The sequence below is a fragment of the Vombatus ursinus genome, unplaced genomic scaffold, assembly GCF_900497805.2.
Source record: "Vombatus ursinus unplaced genomic scaffold, bare-nosed wombat genome assembly UNPS02014973.1, whole genome shotgun sequence".
NCBI lineage: Eukaryota > Metazoa > Chordata > Mammalia > Diprotodontia > Vombatidae > Vombatus > Vombatus ursinus.
Window position 1 is genome coordinate 19597187 of NW_020954751.1, and position 20119 is coordinate 19617305.

Below are 20119 nucleotides of genomic sequence, written 5' to 3' on the forward strand. Positions count from 1 at the left end.
CACTGAAATAACATGTTTATTTGAGGACTGTTAGATCAAATGATGTATCCTTCCATACAGGAAAGGGCAGGAGACAGTGAGTTTTGTTTCAGCTCTGCCACTAATCCACTGTGGTAATCTGACAGAGCTAATTCACTTTTCTGTACCTCAGTCTTCTCATCTGTGAAATAAAAGGGCTGGACTAAAATGTTCTTTAAGGTCCCTAAGAACTCTGACATTCTTTGGTTCTATAAGTCTGTGAAATGATCCCTCTTTGGGGGACACAGGAAATATTATTGGTATATTGCAGAATCATGAATTTGAAGTGAGAAAGTACTTTACAGGGACCTCTAGACCAATTCCCTCATTTTACAGATAAAGAATCTAAAATCCAAAGTCATCAGACAACTTATCCAAGGATCTAAATGGTAAGATGTACTTATACTCACTAACTCCAAAGATAACACTGGAAAAAAAAATCATCTGAAATATTTACTCTATTTTTCAATGTTTCTGCCCATCATCTTTCTCCTTCTCTCTCTCTCTCTCTCTCTCTCTCTCTCTCTCTCTCTCTCTCTCTTTCTCTCTCTCTCTCTCTCCCCCCCTATATCCCTATCTCTAACATCCTCATCAAGACCCATCCAAGAATAGAAACTGGGATACAGAGTCAGAGATAGGTGGGGGATGCATGGGGCTTTGCTTTCTTCCAGTGGGCAGATCTCTACCCCACCTACTTATGGCTTATAGTCAGTTCTCTTCTATTCCCTTATTACATAATATCACTCTTCAGTGTCCTAGGGTTTTCTTCCATGGTCTTTCTTCCCCATCACCAAGCCCCTCTTCTTTGCCACCTCTCCCTCAACCTTCTCCTGAGGGTAAGAGGGTCAGGGTCACAGTTCATCAGCCATGTTGTAACAGGTCTGGGTCCAAGTTCTCTGTGGGATGGGTCGACCCTGTCCAAGTACAAATACATCTCACCCGGGCAGACTGTTTTCTGTGTCCCATCCCACCAAGTGAATTTATGGCACCACAATTCCCAGTTATGGATTTGTTGGTCTAGCCAACTAAAACAACAATTGTCTCAGGCCACCTGTACTGTGACTAATCTGGCACACCTAGCTTCAGATTCATCAGAACTACTTTGTGGGAGATAACCGTAATGTTAAATCCCCACACCACTTAAATTTGCATATCATCTATGTAATCTTGTTTATTATATCTATGCTTAATCATCAATCACAGGAACTAGCTGCATGTGGATAAACAAGCATATCTTATTTTTTGTTTGTTTGGGTTTTTTTGCTTTTTTTGGTGAGACAATCAGGGTTAAGTTTCTTGCCCAGGGTCACACAGCTAGTGCCAAGTGTCTCAGGTCAGATTTGAACTCAAGTCTTCCTGACTCCAAGGCTAGAGCCCTATCCACTGTGCCATCTAGCTGCTCCACAAGCATATCTTATTGAAGAATATAAAATTTATAAGAATTTTGAAGCCATATGAAGCAGTAGATGAGGAATCTTCTTTGCCCATATTTAAAAACAACAAATTAGAATCTTTTTTTTTTTTTGGTGGGGAGGAAAGCATGGTGGGAATTGAAAAATAATCATTCATTTATAACAAGTATTAATTTAGCACCTACTATGTTCATAGGAAATTGATACGACTTTAAAGCTGGAAGAGACCTTAGAGATAGTGTGGTACAGTGGGAAGAGTCCAGAATGTCGAGTCAAAAGACCCGTGTTCAAATCTCTGCTCTACTGTTTCCTACCTGTACAACCATAAGCAAGCCTCTTAACCTTACCAACTCTCAATTTTCTCCGCTATAAAATAAAGAAGTTGGCCTTTCTGTCCCAGGCTCTGTCTAGAGCAGCACCCATTGCAGCTGCCGAGATGTTGATACCCAAGAAGAACCGAATTGCCATCTATGAACTCCTTTTTAAGGAGGGAGTAATGGTAGCCAAGAAGGATGTCCACATGCCAAAGCACCCTGAGTTGGCAGACAAGAATGTGCCCAATCTCCATGTCATGAAGGCCATGCAGTCTCTAAAGTCTCGTAACTATGTTAAGGAGCAGTTTGCATGGAGGCATTTCTACTGGTACCTCATCAATGAGGGTATTCAGTACCTCCGGGATTACCTTCACCTGCCCCTTGAGATCGTGCCTGCCACGCTCCGCAGAAGTCATCCCGAGACAGGAAGGCCAAGGCCCAAAGGTCTGGAGGGTGAGCGATCTGCCCAGCTTACTCGAGGTGAAGTTGAGAGAGACACATACAGACGAAGTGCTGCTTCCCCTGGTGCTGACAAAAAGGCTGAGGCTGGGGCTGAGTCAGCAACAATATTCCAATTTAGAGGTGAATTTGGTCGTGGATGTGGTCAACCTCCTCAATAAAAACTGTAAAGATATGTTACATGTTGAATAAAATTTGCCAAAAAAATTTTTTTTAAATAAAATAAAATAAAGAAGTTGGAAAAAATTATCTCTAAAAATTATCTCCCTTTCCAACTCTAAATCTATTACATATGATCTAGTACCTATGTGTCATATTTATCTTTTTTAATATCCTCTGTAGTTATCATACTATTTAATTAGTTTAAAGACACAAATCCATATTATATGTGACTTCATTTGCTCATGTAATTATACTATTGTATAGTCAAGTGAAAAAAATGTTATTTATTGAAAAAATAATTACAAATTTAATAATTGAATTTATTTTTAAACTTTGAAATTTATTTTTGTTACAAATTGAATTGAAGCCAGGCATATAAATGCATGCCTCTAATTTCTGTTACCAGGGAAGCTGAGGTTGGGGGATATCTTGAGCTCAGGAGTTCTGGGCTAAGCCAGTTGGATGTCATATTTAGGCCATCATCAATATAGCAAGACCCCAGCAATGAGAGGCCACCAAATTCACTCTTTCAACAAGCCTTTATTAAGCACCTGCTATGTGCCAAACACTGTATTAAACACTGAGGATACAAAGAAAGGGTGGGGGGAACAGTCCATACTCTCAAGGAGTTCACAATCTAATATATCTAAAGGCAAGGTGAAATAATCCACATTAGAAATAGAGGAGACCAAAGTTCCCATGCCAGGTAGGAGTGAAATCAAGTATATGAGTTATCTTTGCACTCCAAACCTAGGAGAAATAGGAAGATGAATTCTTTAAGGAAAAAAAAAAAGAATTAGAATCTTGACAGAGGTGATAAACTCAAGCTGCAGAATAGACATGCATTTTTGGGACTTGGCAGTAGGGCATTTGCTTTAGTTGGCTATGCATATGTATTTCTAAAGTTTTCTTTTTCTTTCTTTCCTCCTTCCTCTTTTCTTCCTTTCTTCCTTTCTTTTTTCTTTCTTCCTTTTTTCTTTCTTCCTTTCTTTCTTCTTTCCTTCCTTTCTTCCTTCTTTCCTTCCTTTCTTCTTCCTTTTCTTCTTTCTTCCTTTTCTTTCTTTTTTCCTTACTGCTTCCTTTCTTTCTTTTAGTTCAATTGGAGGGAAGTAGGAAGAAAAAGAAAATAAATGCTTCATAATTGGAAAAATAATTTTTAATTGGATTGCAAGCAGTTGGATTGTCAGGCATCTAGAATCTCTTGGTTTTGCTTTTGTTTTTGTTTTTTTTTTCTAGGTTATGAGAACACATATGAGAACACTGTGATTTTTGTCAGTGTGAGGAGCACTCTCTACAAACACAGATCAAATCACAACTTGACTATGACTTGGGAAATAAGTCCTCTGCAGTTGTTTGAATTTCAGAGAGATAATGTGATTTGCCTGTAGTCAGTGAACTAGTATGTTTCATAGGCAGGTCTTGAACTCTGTTTTTTTTTACTCTAAAGTTAGCCTTTATAAACCATATCTCTCAATCCCATTTTACTGATAAGGAAATTGTGTCTCAAAGAGATTAATTATACATTTATAAGAGGAATAAAAGCAAGATGCAATGAGAATTCGTGGAAGATTTTTCCGACTTAGAAGGTAAGGTAATAACTTCATAGAGGAACCGACATCTGAAGTCTTAAAATATTGTATGGGTAGAATTTTAATACATAAATATAGGTGGGAATAGTGTGGAATAAACCTAGAATGGTAGATAAGAACCAAAATATAGAGAACCTTTCATTCATAGCTAAGGAATTGGAACTTTATTTGGGAAGCAATAGGAAGCAGCTGAAGGTTTCTGAGCAGTTAAAAGCTATGGGATCAGATGTAGAATCAGATAAGATATAATCAGATCATGAAGACAATTCTGTCAGCGGTTGTAATAGTCCTGGTATGAAATGAGTGGTGGCAGTGAGAATCATAAGGGACCAATTTAAAAGATACTGATAAGACAGTCAGCAAGTGCAGACTAGCTTAATCAGTCTGCTATATCTATTATTGGCTTTATAGCAGATCACGCTTTGAACCTTCTCATCTCATCCAACCTTCACCTTCCAGCTATTCACGGAAGGCCATCTTACCATCTGCCTATTACCGTCATGTTCTCTCCCCATCCCCTTCAAAATCTTTCTCTGGGCATTGTAATCAAATATATAGTGTCATTACTTCTGGAAGGAGCAGGCCCCTTATTAACTCACCATCTCTGTGACTTTCCAAACAAAAGCTCCTTTCCCTTGGCCACTACTCTCCTGTGTGTGTCATCTTCTCTTACTAGAATATAAGCTCCCTGAGGGCAGGGGTTGTCTCTTTTTTATATACTTGCATTCCCTAGGACTTAGCACTGTGCCTGGGATAAGTGAGATAGAGGAGTAAAGCATGGCAATGTGGTTACAAGGCTGAGTGACTTGGAGAAAGGTGCTGCTATTGATAGGGATGGGAAACAAAGAAGAGGTTCCAATCGGGGCATCTAGGTGGTGCAGTGAATAGAGCACTTGCCCTTGAGGCAGGAGGACCTGAATTCAAATGTGACTTCAGACACTTATTAGCTATGTGATTCTGGGTAAGTTACTTAATCCTGTTTGCCTTAGTTTTTCATCTATAAAACGAGCTGGAGAAGGAAATGGTAAACCACTCCACTATCTTTGCAAACAAAACCCCAAGTAGGGTCACAGAGAGTTGGACAGAACTGCAATAACTCAACAACAAACAAATCCCATCTGAGGGGAAAGATGAGCTTGTTTTTGTTTTGTTTTGTTTTGTTTTGTTTTTAACACAGGGAAAATGCAGTGTTAGTGGGATACCAGCAGCATGTAACTAAAAAAAAATGTTCTTCTTCCAACATCACCACGCAGGTATGATTGAACAACATAGATTTTCAAAGAAAAGAATAACTAGTTAGCATTTCTATAGTGCTTTCAGGTTTGCAAAACTCTACATAAATATTATCTCACTTGATCTTCACAGCAACCCTGAGAGGTAGATTATCCCCATTTTACAGATGAGGAAACTGAGGCAAACTGAGATCAAGTGACTTACACAGGGTCACACAGATCTGAACACAGGTTTTCCTGACTCCAGGCCCAGTGCTCTATCTGCCAAGCCACCTGAAAAAAAGGGAGAGGGGAAGAAAAAATAAAACTCGTCAAATATCACCTTGCCAACTAGAATGTTGTCTCTTCATTCTCCTGAAATCTTCATATGAGAAGCGTCTGCTCCTTTATTTCTGTCATTTTCATAGACCTGAGTGTTAGGGTAATTTTCCCATGGGAGTTCTAGCTTCTCTTGGCAAAAGCTGAGGGTCACAACCTGTTGCGTGGCAAAAACAAGGAAGTCTCACAAGACCTCTCCTTTGCTGACACGCAGCTCCCACGGTTGGTTTGGCTCTTGTCTCATTGGGAGAAAAGTCCTACTCATACCCCTGACACGAGGGCTGCAGGTGTCCAGCAGACTTGGTGACTGGCTATCACGTGGAGATCATGCTTTGATCAGGTGTTACTAAGGATATAAAAGAAAACTACTAGCACTTAATAAACAGAGCTTCTGCCCTCTTGCTGTCTCCCGCCTCATCAATGCGCCTCTGGGTTAAGAGTATTGAGCTGGTCTCATGCTCACCACTGCAGTGGCCGCGTCACTTGAGGAAACTGAAGGTTTGCTGGGATTTAAGACATGCTTCTCTCTCCCTTCACACATTATTTTATTTTTAAGTTTGGTGTATTTCCCATCATTCACTGTTCCATTTCTTTCACTTGCTAGAGATGTGGAAGAATATGAAGTAGGTAAGATTGTAGTGAGATGCAGTGGGCTATAAAGGCCTGGGTTAAAGCCTATGGACCCCTTCTCAGAATAATGTTTTAACTGCATAGAATAAAATGCATGGGATTATGAAATAAACCAAATTTATTGAATTACAATGATCAGGAGATTTTTTTTTAAAAAAGAGGTTCATGGAATCAAGATTAAGAACCCCTGATCTAAACAAAAACTCTTTCAAACCATGGGAAATTAGTAAGAGCTGACTCTAAAGTAGAATTCTGAGTTTGCCCTAAATGTCTTTTAGCCTCCTTGATGTTTTTGTTTGTTTGTTTTGTGTTTTTGCTAGGCAATGGGGTTAAGTGACTTACCCAGGGTCACACAGCGAGTAAGTGTTTTGTGTGTGAGGCTGGATTTGAACTCAGGTCTTCCTGAATCCAGGGCCGGTGTTCTATCCACTGTGCCACCTAGCTGCCCCTAGCCTCCTTCTAATAGCAATAGCTCATATGTCTACAGCTGCTGGAGCATCCACCTTGGTGCCCTTAAAACAGTCCGGTAATATGTCATAGAAATATTGTTATTCCAGTTTATGGATGGGAAAACTGAGGCTCAGAGTGGCATACTAAGCATAAGATTTAGACATAGACAGGATCTTAGGATATCAGAGAAAGGTTTAATTCTGAAACTTCTGCCTCCAAATTATTGCTGTTCTCATTAAATATAGGAAATTCATGGCAGTTGTGTTATTAACCTTAGAATATGTGGCTATTCTGATTGCTTAGTACAATGAGGGAGAAAGGGAATGGAGGGACCTAAGGAGGAGAGGGATTACAGTCCCAAGGGGCTCGACTTATGAGAGGGCCCCAAGGTTAACAGTGAGAGAGAATTCAGAGAGTCAGCTGTCATTCATTGCTGCCCTACCAAAAGGTTGCATCAAGTTCACACACACACACACTCACAGGGTTATAGACGCCATGATATTTTAAGACACATTGAGCGGAGGTGAAAGGAGGCTTTTGTTCTCTGGCTTCAGACTGGGTCTAGCTGTTCAACAAGGAGGTCAGAGACCAAGCATAAAAGACATACAAAAACTCAGTATATAATTTGAGTGGAGCCATATGGAGGTTTTCCTCTGATTCATTTTCCAAGAGTCCCCAGCCCCTTGAATTGAATGAAACACTTAACTTCAGCACTGGCCACAAAAAAAAATTCTGCTCAAGGACACGGCACTAATATATCACAGTCAGCTGTCTTCTCTTCCCCAGGACCCTGATGGAATGCTTCCTTTCCAAGACAGACCTTTCCGTAGGTGTCTAAAGGCTCAGTCAATGAGTCAGTTAGCAAGTGCATTTATTAAACACTTGCTATGTGTCAGCTATGGTTCTAAGTGCTGGAAGTAACAAAAAAGGGGGAAAGCAATAACTGCTTTAAAGGAGCATTCGTTCTAATGCAGGAGACAACATGTAAAAAACTATAACTATATAAGATATATACAATATAAATGGAAGGTAATTTCAGAGGGAAGACATTAAGGGAGGAAGGCAGTGTCCAGAAAATGTTTCCTTTTTGTTTCCCAACAAACCTGTGCCCTGTCCTGTGCTTCTCATTAAACAAAATGGGAAAAGTAACTTACTAGTTACTTTTGTGACCACTCAACAATTTTGCACGGACAAAAACAACAGCACCTCATGCCATAAACCTTTACAAATAATTTATCTGTCTGTCTGTCTACCTACATAGCCACTGAATTCTCAGGAAAAGGGGGCAGGAAGTATGATAAAATCAAACAAGAACCAAACTGATTGTTGGAATCCCAGAAGTTTGGGAATCAATGAGCAAAGGTTTGGTTGGGGTTGTCAGGGCAGAAAAATCAGTGGATAGGAAAGCATTGCTTTATGCTAGCTTTTAAAAAGAGCCTTCCTTTCTTTCTTCATTTCTTCCTTCCTTTCTTCCTTCCTCATTTCCTCTCTCCCTCCTTTCCTCCCTCCTTCCACTCCCTCTGACTACACGGGTAGTCATCTTGGTGTAGGTACCCTTACCTGTAGGTGCCCTGCCCAAAGGAATATAAATTTTGATTGCTGAAACTTGCAAGATATCTTAATTTTTTTTCTCTTCCCTACTTATGTATTCCAGCATTTAAAAAAAACTTGGACAATTAACTATTTGGTCCCATGTAGTTTCATTTATGAGTTCTTGAAATAGAGCTCTGAAAAACCAGGCTTTGATAAAGCCCATTGGGATCCAAATGGAGCTACTTGACCATGCCTTAAACCCAAATAACTTTGGCTTTCACTGATTGGTCAATAATAGGTCCCAGCCCAAGCTTCACTTGGTCAGTGTTTGGGTTTTGATGGCTCAAAGTAAGTGTAAATAGCAATTATTTCTTTTCTGGCCAGAAACCCCCTCCCAGTTTGATTTTTTTTTTTTTTTTTTTTTGGATAGGCAAACTAGGCCATCTTTTGCCTCATTTCTTACCTACCCTTAAGTCACGGAATGGGTGTTGCTTCAGACAAACTGAGACCTGGGAAAGAACTTAGGTTAAAAAAGTCAAGGTCTCCTTGGCTGCATCTGGAGTCATCTTCAATCATCCTGACCTATGTCTTGCTACTGGACTCAGATGACCCTGGAGAAGCAATTGAGGCTAATGACTTTACACACCCCTGCCTCACTTAAATCCAATTCACTTGCAAGTCAAGATGTCACCCTCATGTTGTCATTGGTCCTCTTTCTAGAAGGCCAAACAACAACAACAGAGACTTCAAATCAATCAACAAGCATTTACTAAGTGCCTACTATGTACCAGGCACTAAGTTAGACAAGGAGGAGACAAAGACAAAAAATGCTTCATCATCGATTGGACAAATCATTCAGCAAATTCAGTAAATGAGATCAGAAACTGAGTCCAGGGCTCAGTGAAAACAAAAAGTAAAACAAATTTTGTTTCATTTAAGTTTCCCAGCAGACCTCAAAATCTCCTCTTTGCAGCTGAACTTCCAGAATTCTTGAATCAATACCTAGTTCATCTAACACTCAAATAAGCTACTTGGGGTAGGGAGGGAGTTGGAAGGGGGAAGGTGGGAAGTCAATAGGAATGAAAGATATCATGGCATTGAGGTAGCATTGTACAGTGGAATGGACACAGGACTTGTAAGTCAGGGAACCTGAGTTCAAATCCTGGCTCTCCTACCTTTTGGAAGAGTAAATGTGACTGATGGCAAGTCATTTTAGCCTCTATAACCTCATTTACTAATGAGTAAAAGGAGTTGAAGCATATGACCTCTAAAAGTCTCTCTCAGTTCTAAATATCACAATCTTCTCCTGATAAAAAGGCAAAATGGAGATTCTGGAATCCCTCAGTTCTAAATATCAGAATCTTCTCCTGATAAAAAGGCAAAATGGAGATTCTGGAATCTCTCAGTTCTAAATATCACAATCTTCTCCCGATAAAAGGGCAAAATGGAGATTCTGGAATCTCTGGACTGTAGGGTTCTGTCAAGGAAGAAAGAGAGGAACCATCCCTTAGGTGAAGAATTTTAGTTAGGGTGGGAGCTTTCATTTTGGTCTTCATATAGTTCATTTTTAATCTGTCTTTGTATGCCCAATGCCTGGAATATAGTAAGTACTCAATGGGTGCTTCTTCACTGCCCTCTGAGCTTATTTCCCCCTCACACTGCATTTATCTTACATGGTCTGATTTCTGCATATGTTGTCTCCCCGAATCAAATGTAAATTCCTTGAGTGTATGAACTATTTCTGCTCTTCTTTGTCTCCCCAATGCTTAGCATGGTGCTTAATGACGTAATTGTTTGTTGATCGATTGACTAATTTCCTCTCTTTCCCCACCACCAGTTACTTTGAAAAGTGGGTCATTTTCTGAAAGCTCCCACTGTCTTCCTGACATTCAAACTACACAGGGAGGAAACAGAGCAACCACTCCCCAATCCTCCCAATTTTCCCTAAGGATTTCTGTGCTTCTCTCTCTCAGCGGGCTACTTTTTCCCAATCCTCAACCCCTTCCCTTTCCCATCTCTGATCTCCTTTTCAGAAACTGTTCCCTCTCCTAGGGAGGAGGCAGAGGGGCAGACTACGAAGGGGACCACTCATGTGGTAAGGGAACAGAACATACAGTTGATCCCAGCTCTCTCCTTTCTCCATTTATTCTTTCTATCTGCCCCAATTCCACAGGCTTATTTCAGGATGTCTCACTTTAGGACAGATCCTGTCACTGCCGTAGATGTAACAACTGGCCACCAGGTGGTGCACAATTCCACTCCCCCACCTCCCCAGGCCCCCAACCTCCCCAGTCAGACTAAGGCAGGGACAAAGAAAGCCTTTTTCATCTCAGCGTTGCTGAGACTAGGCTGGGATTTATCAAAGGACACTTTCACTAGAAGGTTCAGAAAAACAAATGCAGAAACTAATGAATTTACAGGGTGTTCATGAATGATCCTAGCTTCTAGCCAAAAATTAGTTTTGCTGGGACTGTTGGAGTGGGGGTTGGGGGGGGAAATTCCCTTGTCCCTCACATAGGATAATAAATTTAGACCTTGAATTTAATGTAAATATCTTTAAATTATTTAAATAAATATTAATATCTAAAAAATTAAAATGAATGATTTAAATTAAAATGAATGTTTAAAATTGTTTTACATGCAATTGGGAAAAATAAAATATTTGAAAAAATATTAAATTAGATAATTAAAATTAGGAATCCCTAATTTTACAGATAAGCAAACTGAGGCCCAGAAAGGTTAAAGTAAGATTTGAACCAAGGTCTTACTGATTATCCACTATACCACACTCTCTTCCCCCCCTATCTAGCCCTACTCACCTACTTCAAATCCTAATTGGAGATCAATTTTTAAGAAAACAGCATATGTCTAGCCTGCAGTAGGTTTCACTTGAGTCTGTCTCCATACTTTGTGAGAATCTCAGTCTCTTCCAGAACCTGTTTCCTGATAACATAACCAAAAGAAGGTATTGTAGAAATAGAACTGGATTTAGATTCAAAGGGCTGGGGTTCAAATCCTGACCGCTTATATAGTCTTACTATATGACCCTGAGTCAAGTCATTCCCTATCTCTGAGCTTTACTTTCTTCCTCTCTAAAATTAGGGAACTGGATTAGATCAGAGGTGTCAAATTCAACAATCCTGGGGGAGGGAAAGTGCCAGATTAAAATGTAATTAAGAAATATTTAACAAAATGAATAAAAAATACAATGGAACATGTTGTTCAATAATTTCAGTTGTGTTTGACTCTTCATGACCCCATTTGGGGTTTTCTTGGCAAAGATACTGTAATGATTTTCCATTTCCTTTTCCAGATCATTTTACAGGTGAGGAAACTGAGGCTAACATGCTTAAGTGACTTGCCCAGGGTCACACAGCCAGCAAGTGTCCCCTCTAGCTAGTGGCAGTATTGCCAGGGATCAGGGTAATCACAAACTGAGGTGTGGAGGGGTTGTGATCCACATGAGTAGAGGGAATATCTTCAAATCATCCATCACTGAAGTCTTGAAATAAACAGGGTAGCAACTGCAAAGCCTGTGGGAAAGGAGGACCAAAATTTGGGAGAGATTTTCCTAGATTGGAATCAGTGTACACCTGGAATAATTCCTAGTTGGGATTTAGACAGTGAAAGTGGGTACTACAGGTATGCCTCTATTTCAGAGAATAACAGAGTCTAATCCCCATGGCCAGCTAGTCCAACCTATAGCCTCTCTCCCTTTGAGGCATGACTTATATAGTGGAGGCTTTCTCTGCTTTGTAGATTAAAAAAATTAACCACTAGGTGGCAGTAATAGCCACTCTCCTGCTTCTGCTCAACAAGAAGAATTAGGCCAGCCCCATGTTCAGTCTAAAAGTTACAATACTCCATCCCTCTGAGGGAGGCATGCTATGGAAATGCCAGTCTCTCTTTGGTCCTCAGTGAGTCAAGAATCTTGCATCGACCAGATCCACCTCTCAATGTGACTTTGCCAGCTCCAACAACTCATCATCTAGAGGTTAAAGATGAATGGATGTGGATTTGTCCAATTGGTATCAGCTCTAAGCACCCATCCTAATGCAAAATCTCATCTTCTCGTTGACCTTGTGATACTTCATTGAGCCCAAGTCACATCACCTTTCTGGCTTGATGAAGTTGATCACCACAGAAACAGACAGAACTATAGACTCTGTAAGATTAACTCTGTACAGTTGCTTCACTCTTAGAACTGAATAAAAAAATTGTAAAGAATCCATAACTTAAACCACCAGTCTGCTGTCAGCTTCTCTCAGATATTGGCAGTCTCCAGATAGGTCATATGCCACTCTGAACCCAGAAGCTGTAGGAAATGGGCTTTGATAGCTAATATAGTTTGATAGCTACCCCACCATCCTCAATCCCCTACAACTACATTTGTAAGGGGAGCAAGAGAGTGCAGACAATCAATTCAATGTGGTTCGTAATTGATGTTTGATTCACATAGTCAGCAGGATCAGTCAGTGGAAGACTTGGAAACTGAACTGCGGGACATAGACTTAGGACCAGAATTGGAACTGATGTGAACTGGAACTCCTATTATTTGCAAGCTAGTTCATCATTAAGGAAAGAGGAAAGGGGTGGGGGAGAGGACCTCATGGCAAGATCTAACAAGGAGAAAACTACCACTTCCATCTTGCCCTGGCATCTCCTCACCTTCTCACCTTAACATTTTATCCATGGAGCCTTTAACCTGCTGCAAAGACATGTCATTTTCTGCTACAAACTTTCTCATTTTTAATCCCCACCTGAAGTCAAGGTAGGTGGCTGCTTTGCATTCTAATGGGAGTGACCAAGCAGCAAAAGGGAGCTACAAATTTCTTCTCACAGAGACAGAGTCAGAGCAAAGTGGAAAAAAAAAGAGGACAAAAAACATCCCCAGGGAAGTACCCTGGCCTATCTTCCCCTTTAGAATGGAAGCTACTTGAAAGCAGGAACTGTTTTTCCTTTGACTTTGTTTTCCTAGAGCTTAGTTAGACCAGTGCTTGGCACTTAGTAAGGTTTTAATAAATACTTGTTTGATTGATTAGTTGATTGATTGATTCCACTTGATTTCAAGGGGAAAAGATGGGATGAGCATAGGCTTCAGGAACAAGAAAGAGGTTGCTCATCCTTTTACCCCCAACTCTACATCCCCAGAAGCTACAGGAGAGTTGAGTAGACAAAAAAGGAAGGATACATTCAGCCAACCATCTATTTCGGCCACCATCAGAGCCGGAGCTATTGGGCAAGGTTTGAAAAACATCCACCAGAGAGACTCTGACCCCTTCAAGCTAACATATAATATATAAATATAAACACATGCACACACACACACTCAGTTTAGTTGGTGTATTCTATGCAACGTCCTATGTTGTCCATCCCTAATCCCAGCTCTGGGGCTTAGCAGTGTCTGGCGGGAGGCGGAAAAGGAATTTTGTCTTGCAGATGGCTGAGTCTCTATAAAACTGAGGGTCCAAATGAATTTCCCTAGCCCTTGCTATAGCTGCATAATAACTCTGGGATCCATAGCTGCCTTGAGTAGTAGATGAGGGGAAGAGGCCTCATGAGACATTTACTTTTCTATAGCATTTAAGGCGGACACAGTTCTTTCCGCAAAACAACACTGTGGTATGGGTGATATAAGGATGGTCCTACACTGAGGCTCAAGTAGGGTTGCCCCTGGTCACATGATTGATTGCCAAAGAACCAGCTTAACATCCAGGACCTGATGCTCAGTCCAGCACTCTTTCCACGGCACCACACTCCTGCCTCGCTGATCACAATTCCTTATCCCCAATATCTTAGTATCTAACAGCCTGTAGCTCAAGATAATGGAAGGAGTTTAGAGGTCACTCCTCAAGGTGGGATAAACAGAAGGATGCTCAGAGCCAGGTCCTTGAATTTTCTGTATCAAGCCCCAGCACCTAAACACGTCCTCTAAATGATCTGGAAGGAGACACTGAGTGACAGAAATCAAACAACCTCACTTTTCCTCATGGAAAGAAGATTAAGAGGGAAGGAGAGGGGAACCTACATTTCTCCTCAAAATAAGAGAGCTCCAGCTCTCAGGGGGCTTCAAGGAAATAGTATTTCATTTCAACTCTCAATTTTGTCTCCATTTAGCTGTGTCTTACACAGCTCTGCTGATTGTGTGTTATCTAAGCCCAACTGGGCCCTCACTGCATCAAAGCAATCTTTTTTACTCTTCTCTAATTGATGCTCTATCCCATGCTTCAAGAGGGATGCTTCGAACTTTTTCTCCCACACCAGCCACTTTCCAGACCCACCCAGTTGCTTCATATCTGACTGAGAAGATACAGGCCATTTACCATGAGTCCCTTTTTCTTCCCTTTTTCTAAATTTCAAAACCATTTGATACAGATTCATTCCCATCTCTGATGAAGAAATCTATCCTTCTACATGTACTCAGAATACCATTCTCCCTCATTCCCCCAACAGATTCATCCCTTGATTATCCCCTCTCTCCTTAATCTACTATCTCATTCTACCTACTGCTCCCCCTTCATGCTCCCCTATTCTCAGAACTTGCCATCCCCTTAAACTATCATCCCATATCCCTCTTCTCTTTCACAAACTACTAGAAAAAATTATCTACACTCATTCACTCTACTTCTCCTGTCATGCACTTCTCCACCTTCTACAATCTCTCCTCTAATCTCATCACTCAGCTGAAACTGCTGTCTCCAGAGTTATCAGGGATGTCAACTTCTCTCTTTCTTCTTGACATCTGTGCAGAATTTGACATTGTTGATCATTCTTCCTTCTAGATATTTACTCTCTTCTCCTTTTTTGTGACATGGCTCGTTCTTGTCTCTCCTTCTGTCTGACCACTCCTTCTCAGTCTCCTTTGCCGGACCATCATCCATATCTCACCCTCTAAAATGTAAGTTTACATTTACTAGGACCTGTCCTAGGTCCTCTTCTTTCTCCTTCTCTATTTTGGTAATCTCATCAGCTCATATGAACTTAATTTTCTTGATCCAAATGATTCCCAGATCTATATATCTACCTACTAACAGGCCATAAGATGTGGTAAAAAAAATCAAGATTATTTCCCTATATACCAATTGACTAGAAAATGTTAGGATATTATAGTAATAACACAAATATAAATACTTTCTAAATATTCTAATAATTTATATTTGTATCTCTATAATTTGTGCCTTTTAATCTCAACATGAACTTACTTCTTGAAGATTTATCATACAGATTTGTCATGATTTAATATATAAATGGATCTCTGAAAAATTTTTATAGAAGTTATCAACAGATACTATCAATAAAATCTTATAAAATATTTTATAACTATATTTCAACAGAAGTGATGTCTTTGGTAATCCAATGCATTTTATTTTATATATTAAAAAACATCTTGAGAAAGAGTCCATACACTTCAGCAAATTTCCAGAGGAGTTCATGACATAAAAAAAGATTAAAAGTTCCTGTTCTAGTTAATCTGAACCTTAAAAGATAATTGGTTTTCTTTTTCTTCTATAATCTGTTGCCTCTGATTTAGTTTGGATTGTTCCTCAGCAGATCTGGTGTTGGGACAGTTCTCTCTCTTAAATCCCTGCCAAGGTACCATGAGAAGTATGAGAATTTTTGCAATCTCTGTTAGGGATTTAGTGGAGGGAAAAATTGCCTGTCCTAATCAGAATTTTCCTCAGATCTATGTCAAGTCCATGGTTTCTTTTTTTGTTTTTTTGTTTTTTGGGGGTTTTTTTTTGTGACTCAATGACCAAGCATAGTTGAATGAATCCAGTGGGTAAAGAATTTTTCCTTTCCTTGTTGATTTAATTTTAGAAAGGGTAGATTCCCTATCTGGGACTAGTACCTGCTTTTGGGTCAAAGATGGAAAAGACCCCCCCTTCCTCCTTTACTTTTGGCTAGGCAATATAGGGTGAAGTGACTCGCCTGGGGGGGTCATGCAGGTAGTAAGTGTCAAATGTCTAAGGTCAGATTTGAACTCAGATCTTCCTGAATCCAATACCGGTGCTCTATCCACTGTGCTATCTAGCTGCCCCTCCTTCTTTACTTTACCCAGCAGCACACTAACTCACAAAATGTTCTGCTCCCAGGAATTCTTCCACACTCCGTAAACAATTTCCTTAGCCCTTTCCCTTTTCTGTATGGAGGCCCAAATACTAGTCCCAGATAATAAGCAGTCCACCCACGTTCATGTACTTACATTATAATCCCAGAGCATACAGGTTATAGTTAAGTGGAATTTTCTCACATAAGGTAATATTAGAGTTGGATAAAAATTATCCATTTGAAAAGCATATTTGAGTCTAAAGAGTAAAATATAACATGGACAATGGGAAGCCTATTTTGATTGACATGAAGAAATTTTGAAAAATAAAAAAATTTAATTCATCAAGTAAAATGTCTCAGAGAATCCTACTGGGGAGGAATGGGGCAGGGGGAATAAAGGTAAGACCTTAAGAAAAAAATTATTGATAATCCATCTAAGTCACAATAGCTTTATCATGTTGTTTTAGACTAGTGTTGGGAACTTTTAGCTCTATCTCCCTACACACCCCTGTAAAATGTTATTTTTCTCTTCTTGCCAAGGTCTGGGGGTAAAGACAAATTCCCAAGTAGAAAGAAAGAAAAAAATAATAAATATAAATAAATAAATAATAAATAATAAAAATTATAAAAATAATAATAAATAAATAAATAGTATATTTAAAACACAAACTTTAGCACTTTCTCTGTGACCAGGGTAAAAAAAAAGCCACGAGGAGTTTTAGTTTTGCTGAAATACTGCCAGATTTCCTCCAGAGAGTAAAAGAAATGATAAGACTAGGAGTAGTTCCCAGAAATAGTAAATAACTATTGCCTATTGTTTTGGTTATAGGAATGAGTGCATGCTAATACAAGTGTTCATATCATTAGGGTGACTATGTTTAATAATTGATGAATGAAGGAAGGAAGGAAGGAAGGAAGTAGTGAATGAAAAAATATTTATTGCGTACTATGTGCCAAGAAGGGCAGCTAGGTGGCACAGTGGATAGAGTGTCAGGTTTGGAGTCAGAAGACCTGAGTTCAAATCCAGCCTCAGACACTTACTAGCTATGTGACCCTGGGCAAATCACTTAACCCTGTTTACCTCGGTTTTCTCATCTGTAAAATGAGCTATATAGAAGAAAATGGTAAGCCACTCTACTATCTTTGCTAAGAAAACCCCAAATAGTGTCACAAAGAGTTAGACATGACTGAAAACGACTAAACAACAAATGTGCCAAGAGCTATACTAAGTGCTGGGGATAAAGATAGAAAAATCAAGATAGTTCCAGCTCCCAAAAGAGTTTATGTTTTAATTAGGAGAAATAACACGTAAAAGAAAGTTCACCAATAGAGATTATGAAAAGACCCAGAAGCCCTAAGGGTGGCCAGAAGGGTAGATGGCAAGACCCAAGGGTCCTTCGGTTACATAAGTAAGTCAGTTGACAATGCTGGAGGGCTTCAGAATTTAGAAGTAGAGCAGATGGTAAAGTCTGGTGACCTTCCACCTCATCAGAAGAAATGGAGTTGTCAACTCCAATTTCATCTAAACCTATCAACAGACTAAGGGAAAAGTAAAAGGGTGACGGTGCTGCTGGTCCTGATGAGTCAGCCAACACAGACCTTCCAGAATGGGTTCTGGGATAATCTAAAGTTGGAGGAGAAAGTAAGTGGGGGAAAGCAAGATGTGTTTCCCTTCATCATACGGTCTGAAAAACCTTCAGAACAAGAATTTGTGACTCCATAGAAGAAGGAAATGTATATAATAAAAATCAGGCAAATACAAATTTGGAAATTCTATGGATACACAATTAAGAGTATAAAGTATAAATATATATATATATATATATATACTGTATATGTATATACACAAGTATGAGTGTGTATACATATGTGTGTATACACACATGTGTTTTATGTATGTATATACAGACATATATACATGCATGTGGATTTGGATAGAAATTAGATCTGTGATTTTTCCATTACAGCAAACTCTCAGGTAGAGAAAAAGATCCCTACCAATGCAGGTCTGTACCTTCTGTGCAACTCACAATATCAGAGAGTTGTTGAGATCAGCAGTGTCAAACTCATATAGAAATAGGGACCACTAAACTGTACATGAGGATCTTTGCTGGACGTATACTGACTTAGAAATCCACACATGTTGTATTACATATATGTGTGTATGTATGTATGTATATGAGTATGCACATGTGTACACACATATATACATATGCACACATATATGTGTATTTATTAATAGATAAATAATACTACATTTCATTCTAATTCAGGCCACATTCAAGAGCATTGTGGACTGCATACAGCCCACGGACTGTGTGTTTGACACCTCTGGACCATAACACTAAGAGGCTAATGGACAGAGGCCACACAGACAGTAGTACACTGTATATCAGAGATGGGACTTAAACCCAAGTCTTCATTACTTCAAGGCAGCTCTCTAGACACTGTGTCATGCTGCCTTTACCTACACATATACACACAGAGACAGTTGCAGGGTATACATATAGGCATGCATATACGATGTGTGTATGTGTGTACAGAGAGATAGCATGGTGTCATGGATGGAGAGTTAGTCTTAGAGGCAGCAAGACAAGTTCAAGTCTCACTTCTAACACATGCTAGCTATGTGACCCTGGGCAAGTCATTTAACCTCTTAAGGATCCAGGCAATTCTTTCAAAGTATAAGTTGAAGAGAAGGTGCCAATCTGCATTGGTAAAGAAAGCTAAATACTGGCAGCTCAGAATAACAATGAAATCTCAGTTCTAATCCAAATACACAAGTTTATCGAATGTCTCTATTAAACTATGGTGTTTTAGAACTGAGGTGTTTACTAAACACTATGGTGTTTAGAACCCAGATGAGGTGTTGTGAGAGCAGAGTACACTGAGATGATAACCTTCTTATAACTGAAAATTAGGCATGTACTAATGAAGCCCAAGATGACATTGGCATTTTTGGCTGCTGCCTCACATTTCTGACATACTGAATTTGCAGTACAAAAATAAATCTAGAACTTTTTTAGACAAACTACTGCCTAACCATGCCCATTTTATATTGTGAAATTGATTTCTTGTACACTGTTGAATAGCATCACATTCTAAACATTTAACATGCCAACTTTGTCATCCAGTATGACATCTGCAAATTTTTTATCTGCAAATTTTATAAGCACACTACATGGCTTTATCCAAATCATTGATAAAAATGTTAAACAACACACAGACAAAATAGTCCCTGGGGTATTTGACTAGAGATTCTCTACCACATTGACACTGAACCATTAATAAGTACTCTTTGAATCTGGCCAATGGACTAGTTCTGAATATGATTGTATCATCTTTTTTAACATTTTTAAAATTTTGAGTTCCAAATTCTCACCCTCCTTCCAACCATTCCCCCACCCATTGAGAATATGATGCCCATTATACATGTGAAGCCATCCATAACATATTTCCATATTAGTCATCTTGTAAAAAAAAAAAAGAAAAGAAAAATAAATAAAGTGAAAAACTATGCTTCAATTTGAACTCAAAGCTCATCAGTTTTCTTTCTGAAAGTGTACAGCACTTTTCATCAGGAGTCCTTTGGAATTGTAAATGGATCACTGCATTGATCAGAGTAGCTAAATCTTTCAGAGTTGATTATCATCATTATAATATTGCTATTACTATACTTTACTTCCTTTTGCATCAGTTCATATAAGTCTTCCCAGGTTTTTCTGAAACCATCTTTTTCACTATTTCTTATAGTCCAATACTATTCCATCACAATCATATGTCACAACTTGTTCAACCATCCCCCAATTGATGGGCATCCCCTCAGTTTCTGTGCAACAGTAACAAAGAAAAAAGCTGCAATAAATATTTTTGTACACGTATAGGCATATCTCATTTTATTGAGTTTCACATTATCATGCTTCACAGATATTGCATTTTTTTACAAATTGAAG

At 39.3% G+C, this 20119-nt stretch overlaps 1 pseudogene; it reads left to right on the top strand.

Moving 5' to 3' along the window:
* Window positions 1-1836: 1836 nt before the first annotated feature.
* LOC114030680 lies at window positions 1837-2364 on the top strand (annotated as a pseudogene).
* The last annotated feature ends 17755 nt before the right edge of the window (window positions 2365-20119 follow it).